The sequence below is a fragment of the Trichechus manatus genome, unplaced genomic scaffold (genome assembly GCF_000243295.1).
Source record: "Trichechus manatus latirostris isolate Lorelei unplaced genomic scaffold, TriManLat1.0 scaffold00017, whole genome shotgun sequence".
NCBI classification, from domain to species: domain Eukaryota; kingdom Metazoa; phylum Chordata; class Mammalia; order Sirenia; family Trichechidae; genus Trichechus; species Trichechus manatus.
Genome location: NW_004443953.1, coordinates 3905931 through 3922585, shown reverse-complemented (window position 1 = coordinate 3922585; position 16655 = coordinate 3905931).

Below are 16655 nucleotides of genomic sequence, written 5' to 3'. Positions count from 1 at the left end.
AGGACAGATATTAATTATATAGCCTTATAAATAAATACATAAACAAACCAAAATCCCAAACTAAACCAGTTGTTATCATGGCAACCCCATGTGTTTCAAGGACGAACTATACAGGGTTCGTAATGGCTGTGACGTTTTGGAAGCAGATCACAAGGACTTTTATCAGAGGTGCCTCTTGGTGGATTTGAAGAATCACCAACCTTTTGGTTAGTAGCCAAGCACTTAACTGTTTGCACCACCCAGGGACTCCTCATAAATAAATAATAAAAACTGGCATAGTGCTCTGAAAGAAGAAATGTTGTTAAGTACCATAACAGAGTAAAATGTGGGATCTGACCTGTGGCTCCTGAAGAAGTGAGGAGTGGGAAGAGAGCTGAAGGATAAAGTTATTCAAGAAGAATGAAGGATAAAGTTATTCAAGAGGAAGAGTAAGGCTAGAATATTCTAGATAGAATGACATGTGCAAAGACCCTGTGGTGATTTGTAGCATGACACATTCAAGTGTGGAGAGGAGCTAAGTAAGACTGTAGCACAAGAGAGATAGGAGAAATGCCAATATTTGATGATTCTAGATAGGTTAGCAGGAACCAGACTATGGAGGGCCTTAGGGCCCATGGTCAAGATTTTGGTTTTGATTTTAGGAGTTATGGGAAGCCATTGGGATATCAGAGCAGGGGGTATACTCTCAACATTCATGTTTTATATATTTTCTTTGAATATATGTATCCAGAAAGAAGATATGGCATTTTTTGTCAATATTTAAATTTCACACGTGGTATCTATCATATGATATCATTCTGCAACTTGACTGATGTACTCAAAATTTTTTTCAATTATATTTCCATGAAGATGTATGCAGATGTAGTTCCTTCACTTTATATATTGTTCTGATCAATATTGAAAAAATATTTTGTAATCTATTAAATGATCACAAGGTTTTTCTCTAATCTGTTAATTTGGTAAATGCATCAATCAAATTTTTACTGTTAAAATATCATTGCACTTTTAGGATGAACTCTATTTGGTCATAATCTATTATTTTTATTCTGCTCCTGGTTTTGGTTTGACAATATTTTATCTAACATTTCTGTATTCATGTTTATAATACCTGTTGCCATCAAGTTGATTCCAACTCATAGGGACTCTATAGGACAGAGTAGAACTGCCCCAATAGGGTTTCCAAGGAGCAACTGGTGGATTCGAACTGCCGACCGTTTGGTTGGCAGCCGAGTTTTAACCACTGTGCCACCAGGGCTATTATGTTTAAAGTAGTTGCCTTTCTCAAACTGTCCTGGTCTGGTTTAGTTTCAAGGTTAATTCTAAAATTAGTATGAAAACTTTCTCTCTCAAAATATGGATTATCTAATCCTGAAAGATTTAATAAAACCTGCTGGTAAAACTATGTGGTCTTGGTAATGTCCATTCCCACTATTTTATTTAGAAAATTATTAAACCGACAGAAAAACGGAAGCATTATTATAAAGAACACTTGCACACCCTGCACTTAGCTTCACCAACTATTAACACCTCACCACATTTGCATTCTCACTCTGTCTCTGTTTCTCTCTCATTAAATATTTGAATGTATATTACAGACATCGTGATGTTTCTCAGTTAAATATTTCAGAATGAATATCCTCAGAATAATGGTATTCCCCTACATGACCACAATACCATCACATGTCAAGAAGACAATAATTGCATATCCTATGATATGGAGCTCATATACAATTTTTTTATTGTTCCCCAAATAATTTAAAGTTACTTTCTTTTTAGATCCAGGATACAAACAAGGTTCACGCATTGCTACTGGCTGTTATGGTCTTGTTTAATCGCGAATGATCTCACTGTCTTTTGTTTGTTTCTTTGCTTTTCACAAAATCGATTATTTTCAAAGAGACTAGGCTAGTTATTTTGTAGAATATCCCAAATTCCTCATGGTTAAATTCAGGTTAAACATTTATCCACCACTCGTCTGTCAGTTAGTCACACTGTGGTGGCTTGCTTGTTGCTGTGACGCTGGAAGCTATGTCACTGGTACTTTAAACACCAGCAGGGTCACCAATGGTGGACAGGTTTCAGCAGAGCTTCCATACTGAGACAGACTAGGAAGAAGGATCTGATGGTCTACTTCTTAAAAACTGGCCAGTGAAAACCTTGTGAATAGCAGGGGAACACTGTCTGATATAGTGCCAGAAGATGAGCTCCTTAGGTTGGAAGGCACTCAAAATAAGACTGAGAAAGAGCTGCCTCCTCAAAGTAGAGTCAACCTTAATGGCACGGATGAAGTCAAGCTTGTGGGGCCTTCATCTGCTTTTGCGGTGTGATTCAAAATAGAAGAAACAACTGCAAACATCCGTTAATAACTGGAACATGGAATATTTATGGTAAGACTGCTTAAAAGATGCTCTCACCTCTTATTGCATTATACGAGGAGTCATATAATGTCAAGTTGCCTCTCAACTGGCTAAGCTATGGCTTACCACTTGGTTAAAATGGTAATTTCTACATTGTGAATGTACATTTCCTCTTTGTAATTAATAAGTAATCTCAAAAGTAACAGTTTGAGATGGTGTAAATAGCCTGTTCCTTAAAGGATGTTTACTCAGTAGCTTTTTCATTCATTGATATTTCTTGCCTGAGTAAGGTATTTCATTAGAGATTGAAAGATGTTGATTTTGTACTTCTATAATTTCTTCCACTTTTATTAGCTGACATTCTTCTGTAAAGAAAAGCTTCCTCTTCCTCCCCATTCTTTGCTTCTCTTTAAGTACCACTATAAACGTATACATTTATTTTAATTCAATATCTTTTTCTCTAGCTTATGAAACAACACTTTCATTTTTTCTCTAACATATGCATCTGAGGCTACACTTATTCCCCAAGTATTGCTTTAACTGCAACACAAAATTTTTTTTCTTATTCAATTATTCAGCTATTTAGATAAAAGTATTTTAAATCTCCACTCTGATTTCTTCCTCAATTCATAATTAACTTATACATTTATTTTCAAAAGTATGACGATCCTCTTGTTTTTACTTTTTTCCTTATTTTTTATTGTTGTTAAAAATATACACAGCAAAACATACACTGATATAACAATTTCTCTATGTACAATTCAGTGATATTGATTACATTCAAGTTGTGCAACCATTGTTACCCTCCTTTTCCAAATTATTCCTCCCCGACTGACATAAACTCACTGCTCCCTAAGCTTCCTAACTAACCTTTCCAGTTACTGTTGTCAATTTGATCTCATACAGTTAGTTCTTTAAAACAGTACAATGCTCAAGGCATACATTCTTTATTAATTAAACTAAACTGTTGTTTGGTTTAAGGAAGACTTTAAGGGATATTTTTGGCCTAAGGTTTAAAGATTATCTTAGGGCATAGCTTCAGAGGTTCAGCCAGCCTCAGTTGCTCCAGAAAGTCTGTATTCCATGAGAATTTGAAATTCTGTTTTGCATTTTTCCCCCTTTAGATCAGGATACTTCTACAGAATCTTTGATCAAAACATTCAGTAACGGAGGCAGGTATCATCCAGTACTTTTGGTCTCATGGCAAAGAAGGCAGTTGTTCATACAGGCAATTAGCCACACATTCCATATTCTCTCCTATTCCTGACTCTCCTTCCTCTTTTGCTCCAGGAGAATATTATCAGTGGTCAGAGAAAGTGTATATGATATATTGAATTTTTGATACTTATTGACACTATGTTTGTGGCTTAGCCTAAGGAAAATTATATATATGTTTCATACATGCTTGAAAATAATGTTAACTCTTTACTTAAGATTCAAGCTCTCTAAATGGCCATTAGATAATACTACGGTTGATTCTCATTATTTATCATTGCTATGGGGCCCTGGTGGTGCAGTGGTTAAGATCTATGGCTGTTAACCAAAATGTCAGCAGTTCTAATTCAGCAGCCACTCCTTGGAAACCCCATGGGGCAGTTCTACTCTGTCCTATAGGGTCACTATGAGTTGGAATCAACTCGACGGCAAAGGGTTTGGTTTTGGTTTTTTGGGTATGTTCTATAAAGTCCCTGCAGACACTGAATTAGCAAATACCCAAACAGCCTTGTTCAACCTCAGCTGGGTATTTTTTGGTCACATTGTGTACACGTGTGTCTGTGAAAGCACCCTGAGTATTTTTAGCTAGTAAGTGAATTCGTGGATATGGAATCTGTGAATACTAAGGATCAACTGTATTTAATTGTGTTGTTCAAACTTTCTCTCTCTACTAAATGTTTACCCTTTTCTTCATAATTTTCATAAGAGTGTAGTAAAATCTCCTGGTGTTTGTAATTTTGTTTAAATTTATAAGAAATATAATCACACTTTTTAGCTATCTTTTCAGGAATAGGCAGGTTTGTGTTTATTTTCTTAGTAGTTTGTCTTTTTTATCATTAAGAAATATCCATCAGTATATATACAAATGATTTCTACCTCAAATTTTTCTTACCCTGTACTTAATAAGGCAATGCCATACAGGCAGTGTGAGTTCAGATGCCATACCCTTAGAGAGTGAAAGCTTAGTGTTGTGATTCCTCATCTCTCCACTCATATCCTGATTCCTTCTCTGTGCCAGGAGGGCTGTAGTTTCAGACAAATTATGGGATAGAAAAATATTTGTGCCTCCCGGCAATATGTTCAAAGTTCCATTGAGCTCCCCACCTCACTTTCGAATAAGACCTTATCTCTACCGTTAAAATTCCAGATCACTACTTACACTTCTGGCCAAAATGTAATAATATGGGCCAGATTTACCTTCTAGTCCAAAAACCAACAACAAAAGAAAGGGGAAAAAATGGATCAAACAACAGTTTCAGACACTGGACATCAGGCAGCACAGAAAAGTGATCCCTGAAAGGACAGAGAAACAAGCCCTATAATTGCCCCTATTCCTGCCATGTAAGAGTTTTCAGGCTGAAGCACAGGGAAGGGGAAGCTGAAGGAGCCTGCTGGACTCCTAGAGTTGAGGAGTCAGAGTTAAGATCCAGAAAGGCCAAAGAGGCTAGAACTCTCAGGGAAGATTATCTGAAAAGAGAGAATTCCACAAAAAATATCTGGAGATCTGCTGAGGGTCACCATTAGATATTCAGTTGAGTATCAGTGAATGCGTGTGAGGAAATTACCCAAAAGGAGGGGGGAAGAACCACTTAAAAGGAAGAGAGGGAACAATCCCCTGTGCTCACATAGGACCAGGAATAGTTTGTGTTTCAACCAGACAGAGTGGAAAAATCTCATAACTCATGGAACATCAGGAAGAGTACTCAGATGGGCATTGGGGCAAATTTAGTCCTTGAATAAAGGTTGCTCTGGCTCTCCTAATAAAACCTAAAAGCAACTCTTGAAAGGGCTAAACTGTTTCCAAGTAACTTAACTGTGCCTCCGAATAAAGCTAAAAAATATTTATAGATATATAAAAATATCCAGCATCCAATAAGGTAAAAGTCATGATATCTGGCATCCAATAAAAAAAGAATCACTGGGCATGCAAAGAAACGCGAAAATAAGATGTTTTATACATTCAAGAAGTAAAAGAACGATTGAGTATGTCAAATAGAGACACAGAAGATATTTTAAACTCATATTTGACTACAAGTTCTGAGAAGAAGAAACTAAGGAATGGGATTAACCACAGTTTAAACACTATAGAAGACAGATTAGTGGAATTGAGGATATAAAAATAGTCACTATCCAATATGAAACACAAAGAGGAAAATAAAATGAACAGGGCATCAGAGAGCTCTGGGAAATCGTCAAGTCACCTAAAATATATGTAATCAAAGTCCTCAAAGGAGGTAGGGGAAAATAGAAAAAATATTTGAAGAAATAATGGCTGAAAAATTTTCAAATGTGATGAAAGTTATACATCTACAGAATCAAAAAGCAAAATAATCCCCAAGCACAAAACACATGAAGGAAACTATACCAAGGCATATCATAAACCAATCACTTAAAAATGAAATTAGACCATCTTAAAAGCAGACAAGGAAAAAAGACATTTTATATAAAGATGAAAATGAAAGTAGTTTTCTCATTTAAAAAAAATGGAGCCAAACAATAATGGGGCAGCATCTTTAAAGTACTAAAAACCAGAATTCTATATCCAGCAAAAATCCCTTTGGAAAATGAAGATAAAATAAAGACTTTCTGAGACACATAAAAGCTAAAAGACTTCAGCACCAGCATACGTTCATTATGTTAAGGGAAGTCCTTCAACAGAAGGAATGTGATATGAGACGGAAATGTGAATCTACACCAAGAAGTCAAGAGCACTGGAAATGGTAAATGTGTAGATAAATATAAAAGAACTTTCTCTTAATTTTGAACTCTATAACAGAAAATTTACTCTTTAAAGCAAAAAATAAACAACAATGTATTTGGGGGCTTATAATATTTGTAGAAGTAAAATGCGTGACAATAATAGTACAAAGGTTTGTGGGAGAAACTGAAGTATTATTATAGTAAGGTTTTCATAATATATGTGAAGTGATATATTACTTGAAGGTAGACTGTGTTAAGTTAAAAATGTTTACTATAAATTCTAATGCAGCAGCAACAACAAAGAATTTTAGCTAGTAAGCCAACAATGGAGGTAAAATAGATGACAAAAAATATTCAAATAATCCAAAAGAAGGCAAATCTTCAGTTTTACTTTTTGGAGATATGAGTGTGGCACTTTTCTCCATGGCTAGATTTTTATCACAGAAAGAACAAAAGCTAAGAATTGATCTTCACCCACATGCTTAATTGTTTAGTTCCTTTCTGAGCCCCTTGTGTTGAGATGGCATAACTCCTCTGCCAGTTACACAGGAGGCACAGGTGCTAACCAAAAATTGGCAGGCTGCACACTCCTGATTTGTCATCTGCTTTGCTCTGTGACAGCAGGGTCTTGCTACCATCATGTGATTTTTAATACCTGAGTAAAGACAGTCTGTTCTTTTAGTGTGAGGCTAAAAAGAGAGGCCAAGTAGCGGAAAATCTTTAACTGAAAAAATGCAAGGGTGTTGGCAGGCAAAGATTCTTAGTTGAGATTAAGGATTAGAAACAAAGTCAAGAACTCCACGATCAAAACTGGACTCTTGATATGGAGAAAAATATAAAGTTGGATTATTTCATGTTATTTCCAAGATTAAAGCCCAGATGAGTTATATTTCTAGTTATGAAAGGGAAAACTATACAGCTAATAGCAGAAGGTACAGGATACTATCTTTGTGACTTTAAGATGGGGAAATACTTCTTAAACAAGTTACATATAGCACAACTTGAAGGGGAAAAATTGATTGACTCACTACATCAAAATTAAGGATTTCTGTTTAAAGACAAAGTTAATAAATAGGTGACAAATATTCGCTATGTCTATGCAATGGATCAATTACTTTTGTGTGTGGCCCTTCTAGCCATGGTCTTATAACTCCCACCCAGGTGACTGTGTGATAAGGTAATTGTGTCCTACCAAAACTGATTGGTCAGTTTTGCCTTAAAAGAGAGCCAATTCCAGAGTAGAGAGGAGCTTACCACCACCAAGGAAGGAAAGACCAGCAGGAAAGACCCAGCAGCAAAGACTCGGCAGCAGGAGACGGCATGGTGGACTTCCCCGCCCATGGAGACAGAAAGCTAAGTGCCTTTAGGCAGAAACTGAAGGCCAAGGAGAGGCGTGCCTGTGAGCACAGCTGGGGAGAGGCTGTCCTGATGAAAGAATGTATCCTGAGTGTTCTTGAGCCTGAATTGTAACTGTCACTTCCCTTATAATAAACCTCATAGTTGTGAGTATGGTCTGTGAGTTGTGTGTGGCCACTACAGTGAATTATCGAACCCAACAGAAAAGTAGAGTGCTGTGTGAGGGATAATTGATGTCAGAGATGGTAAAGATGGTGGAGAGAGGAGGCATGTCTGACCTCCGCCTCATGGGAATCAGCCTTGGGCTGTTGATCTTAGTTCTCCTTTCCCCTTGTGAAGTTACAGGAGGTCAGACATTGCCCCTAAGCTGTTTTTACAGTTTAAAACTGACAAGCAATTCATATGTATATGTATAACAAATGACCAAAAGCTAAGAATCAAAAATTATAAGGGAAGACTGCATAGCTAAATATGTGAAGATCAATGACAAATTAAAGGAAATTCGTGCAAGTCAAATTGCAAAATTAGAAATTTGAAAATGCCAAGTGTTGGCAAGAAGCATGGAGACAGGAACATTTATGTTGTCTGGAGATTAGTCTGACAGTTTTAAGACTACTTGTGCGAAGTATGATTCAGAGGACTGTATGCCCTGGTTTGCTGAGGTTCTGGTTTATGCCATTGTTCCAGTATAATTATTAATAATGCCCTCTTCCACTCTCAAAATTATTTCAGTTTGAAGGATAATTATATTGATTACCCTTCCGATGATTCCAGAGAAACTTTCATACAGGTCTGTAAGGGGACACATATGACTATGTACATTAAAGTGTTGTTTGTGGTAGTTGTAAAACTGGAGGCAACCTAATCTAGGGAAATGACTAAATAAAATCTAAAGGATAAAAATCATGAAATACTATAAAGCAATTAGCAACAATAAATTAGATGTGCATTGTAGAGACAGAGTTGATTAATAACTGTACGGGAAAAGCTCTATCTTTATTTTTAAGATAATTGGAAAAAAAAGTTGCTGTTAAGTCATTTCTGACTTATGGTGACCTTATGTGTGTCAGAATAGAGCTATACTCCATAGGGTTTTTAATGGCTGATTTTTCAGAAGTAGAGCACCATGCCTTTCTTCCAAGGTGACTTTGGGTAGACTCGAACCACCAACCTCTCAGTTAGCAGCCTAATGCTTAACCATTTTGTGCCATCTAGGGATGTTTTGGGAGTAATTGGAAGTCTGTTTTCTGACTGGTGGCCAAGATAAAGGCAGTGGAATTTATGATGTGCAGGATACCCAGGGTCAGTTTCTTTACTGATGGTTTGCAACTCTCCTAATGGGTTTGACAAGCATGGCTTGTTTATGTGGCAAGAGGTTCATAAAAAGTCTTCCTCTATGGTCCACAGGTCAAAATTCTGTAGGTATATGTTTACAGGTTTTATGGCTCTTATACTACTAATTGGAAACCCTGGTGACGTAGTGGTTAAGAGCTACAAAGGCTGGCAGTTCGAATCCACCAGGCGCTCCTTGGAAACTCTATACAGCAGTTCTACTCTGTTCTCTAGGGTCTCTATGAGTTGGAATCAACTCGATGGCAACGGATATACTACTAATCACCTCAGTCCAGTTTCTATGGAACACGTTTACATCTGTTAAGTCTCTAATCGGTAATAGCCACTTATTATAGCAGTCAGTCATAAATGGATTTGTGATAAAATTTACTTTGAACTCTGAAAAATAATTATTCAACTTTAAGGCAACTGCCTGGGGCAAGCTTTAATAAATTTAGAGATGAAATCTAAAAAATTTAGATAAATATTTTCAATTGGCAAGGATGTATTGGGAGCAAAATTGAAGACTGAAAATCAGTACAATTTTTGGTTTTAGTTCTTTATCCAAAAACCCTTTCATCTTAGTCACATAGCTAACTCTATAGCTTTAAAAAAAATACATAGCACTTATGAAAGATGCCAGATGGTCTTTCAAGGAAATTTAGGAAATTTTTTTTTCTTTTGCCAGAATTCTTTACAGAATCAATCCAAAATTATTTTGGTTGTTAAAAGGAAATGGCGAGACATGATCTTCTATACTGTCTAATTTTTAGTGTGATTAACACTTTAGAATCTCTTTTTTTTTTTCTTTTCAAGCTTGCTAAGTACTTTTTTGAAAATACAGGCTCAACATTGTAGCTAGATATAAGAATGTTCTGAAAGTTTAAAACTTAGTTTTCAGGTTATCATATAATGACATGTGAGAAGAAATAGTTTTTCAACTACTATTGCTCATCTTTGCTATGCTTCACACTTGGTAGACACTCAAGAAACTAGCTGAAAGAACGCATGCATAAAAGAAAAGGGATGTTTAGGTTAAATAAGAGAAATATTTGATAGGGCTATCACACTAAAAGAGATTAAATTTGTTTTTTGAGGATCTGGTCAGGTCCCGATTGCTGGCTGCAGACATTGGGAAGTACCCAGGCACCCTCACTCAGTGACCAGAGGAGCACGCTACCCCTCCCCCCACCCTCCTGGTGATTAGCAGCACAAAACCCCCCCATCCCTGTAGCCCTGACCACCAGGGACCATAGTACGAGCCCTCCTTTTCCCTCCCACCTAGCCCAGTCCTCCACACCTGACCCACTGAGTGGCAGGATAGTGATCCCGCCCTGCTGGCTGCCTGTCCCACCCCTTGCCTCCCAATGTGCCCAGCCACCCACCCGCCGAGCAGCAGAAAGAGTTCCTGTGCTCCTGACCACCTGTACCATCCCCTGCCCACTGCCCCACCCACCTGCCTAACTGCTACATCCCAGCCAACTGCTACATCCCCCCAGCTGCTGCCTCTCCCACCTGGTAAGCAGCTGTGGGTGCTCTCATGCTGCTAGACCAATGACAGGTGGAGGCCTGTGCCCGCCCAGCCCACCCTCAGCCATCTCACACACCCAGTGAACAGCCACATGGGCTCGCCCTACCACTGCTGGCCCAACCACCCGGAGACAGGTGGTGAGTGCCCCCGTGCTGCCAAATGAGTGATCAATAAAGCACGCCCAGTCTTCCCACCTTAATATATCAAAACAAGACAAAACAAATAAACAGGATGAAACAAACAAACATATAATCAATAAATAAATAAAATAACACCTTAATGCCTCGGAGACAACAGACAATAACAAATCATATGAAGAAACAGGATAATGGTTCAAACAAATGACCAAAACAAAGGGGCAGAAAATCTTCCTGAAGAAGAAATGGTAATAGAACTACCTGATAAGGAATTCAAAAGACTTATCAGGTTGCTATGAGTCAGAACTGATTTGACAAGAAAGGGTTTGAGTTTTTTAGTTTATATACAGGATTCTCAAAGAGATCAAGAAAACACAGACAAAACCCTGGAAGAATTCAGGAAAATAATACAAGAATGAAATGGGAAAATAAATATAGACAATTAGAAACCATACAAAAACAACAACTAGAAATTCAGAAGATTAATAATAAAATATCAGAAATAGTTAAGTTAACGGAAGGACACGGAAGTAGGATTGAAGGAAGAATCAAAGAAATAGAGGACAATCCCTCAATACTAATCCATCTGAGGAACAATTAGAAAAAAGAATGAAGAAAGTCTAAGAATTATGTGGGATAAATCAAGAGGAATAACTTACGTGTAATAGTAATTCCAGAAGAGGAGGAAAAAAAGAAAAATACAGAAAGAATTTTTTACGATATACTGGCTGAAAACTTCCCATATCATGAAAGACAAGAAGGTTACCATCCAAGAAACTAAATGAACCCTCCCCCCAAAAATCACCAAGACATATCATAATCAAACTTTCCAAAGAAAAAATTCTGAAAGCAGCTCATGAAAAACAAAATATAACTCACAAAGGGGCACCAGTAAGACTAAGTGCCAGTTTCCTGTCAGAAACCTTGCAGGCAAGAAGGCAGAGGGATGAAATATGTAAAATCTTGAGGGAAAAAAATTGCCCACCAAGAATCATATATTCAGAAAAACTGTCTTTCAAAAACAATGGTGAAACTAAGACATTCCCAGATAAGCAGAAACTAAGGGAATTTGAAAAAAAACCAGATCAGCCTTACAAGAAATGTTAAAGGGAGTCCTTTGGATAGAGAACCAAGGACAACAAGTTGAGATAAAGGCACATGACAACATCAATCATATACCAACCTAGATAAAGACTTCGAAAAAGGAAGATAAAGCTAAAAAACTGACTACAGGGAACCAGGGGAATTAAGCTGTAAATGATGACAACTTCAAAACAGAAAGGAGGAATAAAGATGGAGTTATAGAACTTCCATATGGGGAAGAAGTCAAGATGATGTCAAGACATAAAACACTGTTTTAATTTTTAGAGGATGGATGTAAACCTCGGGGTAGCCACAAAGAAAAGTAATAAATCTACTCACCAAAATATAGAAGAAGAAAACCAAAAAGACTCAGTAAACACAAAAACAACAATGACTGCAGAAAAGGAAAATCCATATACAAAAATAACTTAGCACAGAAAAGTAAGAGGGATAAAGAAACTGTTACCACCACCAAAAAAAGGTATAACAAAATGATAGCAGTGAATCCATACCAGTTGATAATCACACTGATTGTAACTGGAATAAATGCACCAGTCAAGAAACAGAGAGTGGCAGAATGGATTAAAAAACATGACCAATCAATATGTTGCCTACAAGAGGCAAACCTTAGACACAAAGACATATATAAGTTAAAAAATCAAAGAATGGAAAAAAAATGTCAAGCAAATAGTATCCAAAAGAGAGCAAGAGTAGCAACATTAATTTTAGAAACAATAGACTTTAAGTCAAAATTCACTATCAAAGACAAAGAGGGACATTATATAATGATTAAAGGGTCAATCCAACAAGAAGACGTAACAATAATAAATATCTATGCACTCAACGGAGCCCTGGTAGTGCAGTGGTTAAGAGCTCAGCTGCTAATAAAAGGTCGGTAGTTCAAATGCATTCAATGACAGATCTCCAAAATACATAAAATAAATGATAACAGAATTGAAAAGAGAAGTAGGAGATTCTGTAATAATAGTGGGAGACTTTAATACATCTCTTTCGACAATAGAACAACTACAAAGAAACTCAATAAAGATGCACAAGATCTAAATAATACAATCAACCAACTTGACCTCATAGACATATACAGGACACACCACCCAACAGCAGCACAGTACATGTTCTTCTCCAATGCACATAAATAATTCTCCAGAATAGGCCATATTCTAGGCCACAAAGCACGACTCAATAAATACAAAACATCGACATAATACAAAACATCTTCTATGGTCATAATGCTATAAAACTAGAAATCAATAACAGAAAGAGCAAGGAAAAAGATAAAATACATGGAAACTATGTAACACCTTAATTAAAAACTACTAGGTCATAGAAGTAATTAAAAAATTCTCCGAGTCAAATGAAAATGAAGATACAACATACCAAAACCTCTGGGATACAGCAACAGCATTATTGAAGAAGACAACCAAAATAGGAGTCCTCACGCTTCCCAGTCTCAGAACTTACTATACAGCCATGGTAGTAAAAATGGTCTACTATTAGTGCAATGATAGACAGATAGACCAATGGAGCATAATTGAGAACTCAGAAGTAAATTCATCCAGCTATGGACAGCTGATCTTTGACAAAGTGTCAAAGTTCATTCAATGGGAAAAATAATCTCTTTAATAAATGGGCTGGCAAAGCTGGATACCTGTTTGCAGAAAAATGAAACAGGATCCATACTTCACACCATACACAAAAACTAACTCCAAATAGATCAAAGACGCAAATGTTATATTTAAAACTATAAAGTTCCTGGAAGATAACCTAGAAACAATGCTAGGGGTCCTAATTTATGGCATAAATAGATTATCAACCATAACTAAAAATGCACAAGCAGCAGAAGATAAACTAGATAACTGGGACCTCCTGAAAAGTAAATACATATGCTAATCAAAAGACTTTACCAAAAGAGTGAAAAGAGAATTTACAGACTGGGAAAAGATTTTTGGCAATGACATATTTGACAAGGGTCTAACCTCCAAAATATATAGAAAACATCAACACCTCAACAACAAAAAGCAAGCAGTCCAATCAAAAAATGGGTAAAGGACGTGAACAGACATTTCACCAAAGAGGGCATTCGGGCAGCTAACAAACACATGAAGAGATGTTTGTGATCATTAGCCATTAACTACCCACCCCCCGCCACCAAAAAAAAAAAAAAAAAAAAATCATTGCCGTTGAGTTGATTCCAACTCACAGTGACCCTATAGGACAGAGTAGAACTGCCCCATAGGGTTTCCAAGGAGCTACCCGTGTGGATTCAAACTGCTACCTTTTTTTTGGTTTGAACTGCATTAGCCATTAGAGAGATGCAAATCAAAACTACAATGAGATAGCATCTTATATCTGCAGAACTAGCACTGTTCAAAAAAACAAAATAACAAATGCTGGCGAGGTCTGGGGAGACTGGAACTCTTATACACTGCTAGTGGGATTGTAAAGTGGTACAACCACTAAGGAAAATGGTATGGAGCTTTCTCAAAAAGCTAGAAATAGAAATAACATATGATCCAGCCATCCCACAATTAGGTATATATCCTAGAAAAATAAGAGCGGTGACATGAATAGACATATAGATATTCATGTTCATTGCAGCATTATTATCCACAATAGCGAAAAGATGGAAACAACCTAAGTGTCCATCAATGGATGAATGGATAAACAAATTGTGGTACATATACACAGTGGAATGTTATGCAACAATGAAGAATAACGAGTCTGTAAAACATAACATAGATGAATCTGCAGGACATTATGCTGAGTGAAATAAGTCAATCACAAAAGGACAAATACTGTATGATAACACTTTCATAAAAAGTTAAGAATTGGTTTACACACAGAAAGTAACATTCTTTGATGGTTACTTGGGATGGGAGGGAGAGGGAGGAAGAATTACTTACTAGATAGTAGACATGTGTTAATTCTGGTGAAAGGAAAAGCAATACACAATATGGGGAAAGTCAGCATAATGTGATCAAGGCAAATGAATACGCTGAGAGGTACACAAGAATAAAGAACAAGTACAGTAACTACTATACCGTATACAATTCTACGACAACAGTAATAAAACAAAAATTTGTGAGTGGTTACATAGATGGGGGAGGGTGTATGGGAGGGCATGTGAGTGCATATATATATATGAGTATAGTTGTGGGTATTTGTATATACATATTTGTATGTCCTGCATGCATATTCATACATATACTAGAGCACACAGGGGGCACAGATATGGAAACTTCTTAGACACATCCAAACACCTCATGGGACTGAGTTAATGGGCTTTACGACTAAAGACCATAGTTTCAGGGGACATCTAGGCCAATAGGCATAACATAGTTCATAAAGATAATATTATATATCCTAGCGTGTTGAGTAGCTTCTGGGGTGTTAACAGCTTGCGAGTGGCCGTCTAAGATACAACTATTAGTCTCTTCCAATCTGGAGCAAAGGAGAGTGAAGGAAACCAAAGACTCAAGGAAGCAATTAGTCCAAAAGACTAACGTCCCACACAAACCACGGCCTCCTCTAGCCTGAGACCAGAAAAACTAGATGGTGCCTGGCTACCACTACTGACCACTCTGACCAGGGACACAAGAGAAAGTCCTGATTCGAATGGGAGAAAAATATAGAACAAAACTCAAATTTACAAGAAAGACCAGACTTACTAGAATGATAGAGACTGGAGGAACCCCCGAGACCATCGCCCTAAGACACCCATTTAACCTGGAATGGAAGCCACTTCTAGAGGTCACCTTTCAGCCAAATAATAGATTGGCCTATAAAATAAACAATAACACCCATGAGGAATGTGCTCGCTCCTTAGAACAATCAACTATACGAGACCAAATGGCCAACATTTGCCCAAAAACAAAGATGAGAAGAGAAGGAGAGGCAGGGAAACCGGAGAGATGGAAACTGGGAAGGTGGGGTGGAAATGGTGAGAGTGCTGACACGTTGCAGGGACAGCAACCAATGTCATGGAACAATCTGCGTATGAATTGTTGAATGAGAAGCAAATGCACTGTGTAAACTTTCACCTAAAGCACAATAAAATGTTAAAAAAGAGAAAGGAATGAATCGCAGAATCCTGGCTTGAAACAACAGGGTACATGTTGCTGCTGATTATTCAAATGAGGAGCACGTTTATCAGAGAAATAAGAGTTCTGGTTTGGACATGTTGTTTTGAGATGTGTATTAGCATACTCAAGAAGATGTTTAGTTGGCAGTTGGATACATGAGTTCCGAGGTAAGGAGATTCATCAGGGATGCTGATACAAATGTAGGAGTAAAGAGCATATAGATGCATTCTAATCCATGGAACTAGATGAGATCACTTCGGGAAAGTGTGTGGATTAGAAGGGAAAACGGTGCAAGATCAATATCTGGATCTCCAACTATTATGTGAGATTACTGTTTTAGTAGTCCTTGGAACATTTAAATATCAGATTTTTGTCAATCATTTACTTCAGCTAGGTTTTTGGAATAAGCAAAGTATACATCTCATTGCTGTCGAGACAATTCTGACTCACAGTGATCCTACAGGACAGAGCAGAACTACCCCATAGGGTTTCCAAGGCTGTAAATCTTTATGGAAGCACATTGCCACATCTTTCCCTTGTGGAGAGGCTGGTGGGTTCGAACCACCAACCTTTTCTATTAGCAGCCAAGTGCTTTAACCACTGCATCACCAGGGCTCCTTAGAGTGTACATGCATTTAATAAATAACCAAAAAGAGGGGAGTGAGGGTGTGTTTTGTTTTTGATTTTGGTTTGTTTGTTTTTGCTTCACTTTAGTCCTTTATTATTTCATTAAACTGCCTTAGGCACAGAAAAAATGCACTTTAAAGGATTTTATTTTATTGATCTCACTGCTGTTATGTAAGTCCTACTAAAATGAATCTTGATTTCTAGATTAGTATTTAAA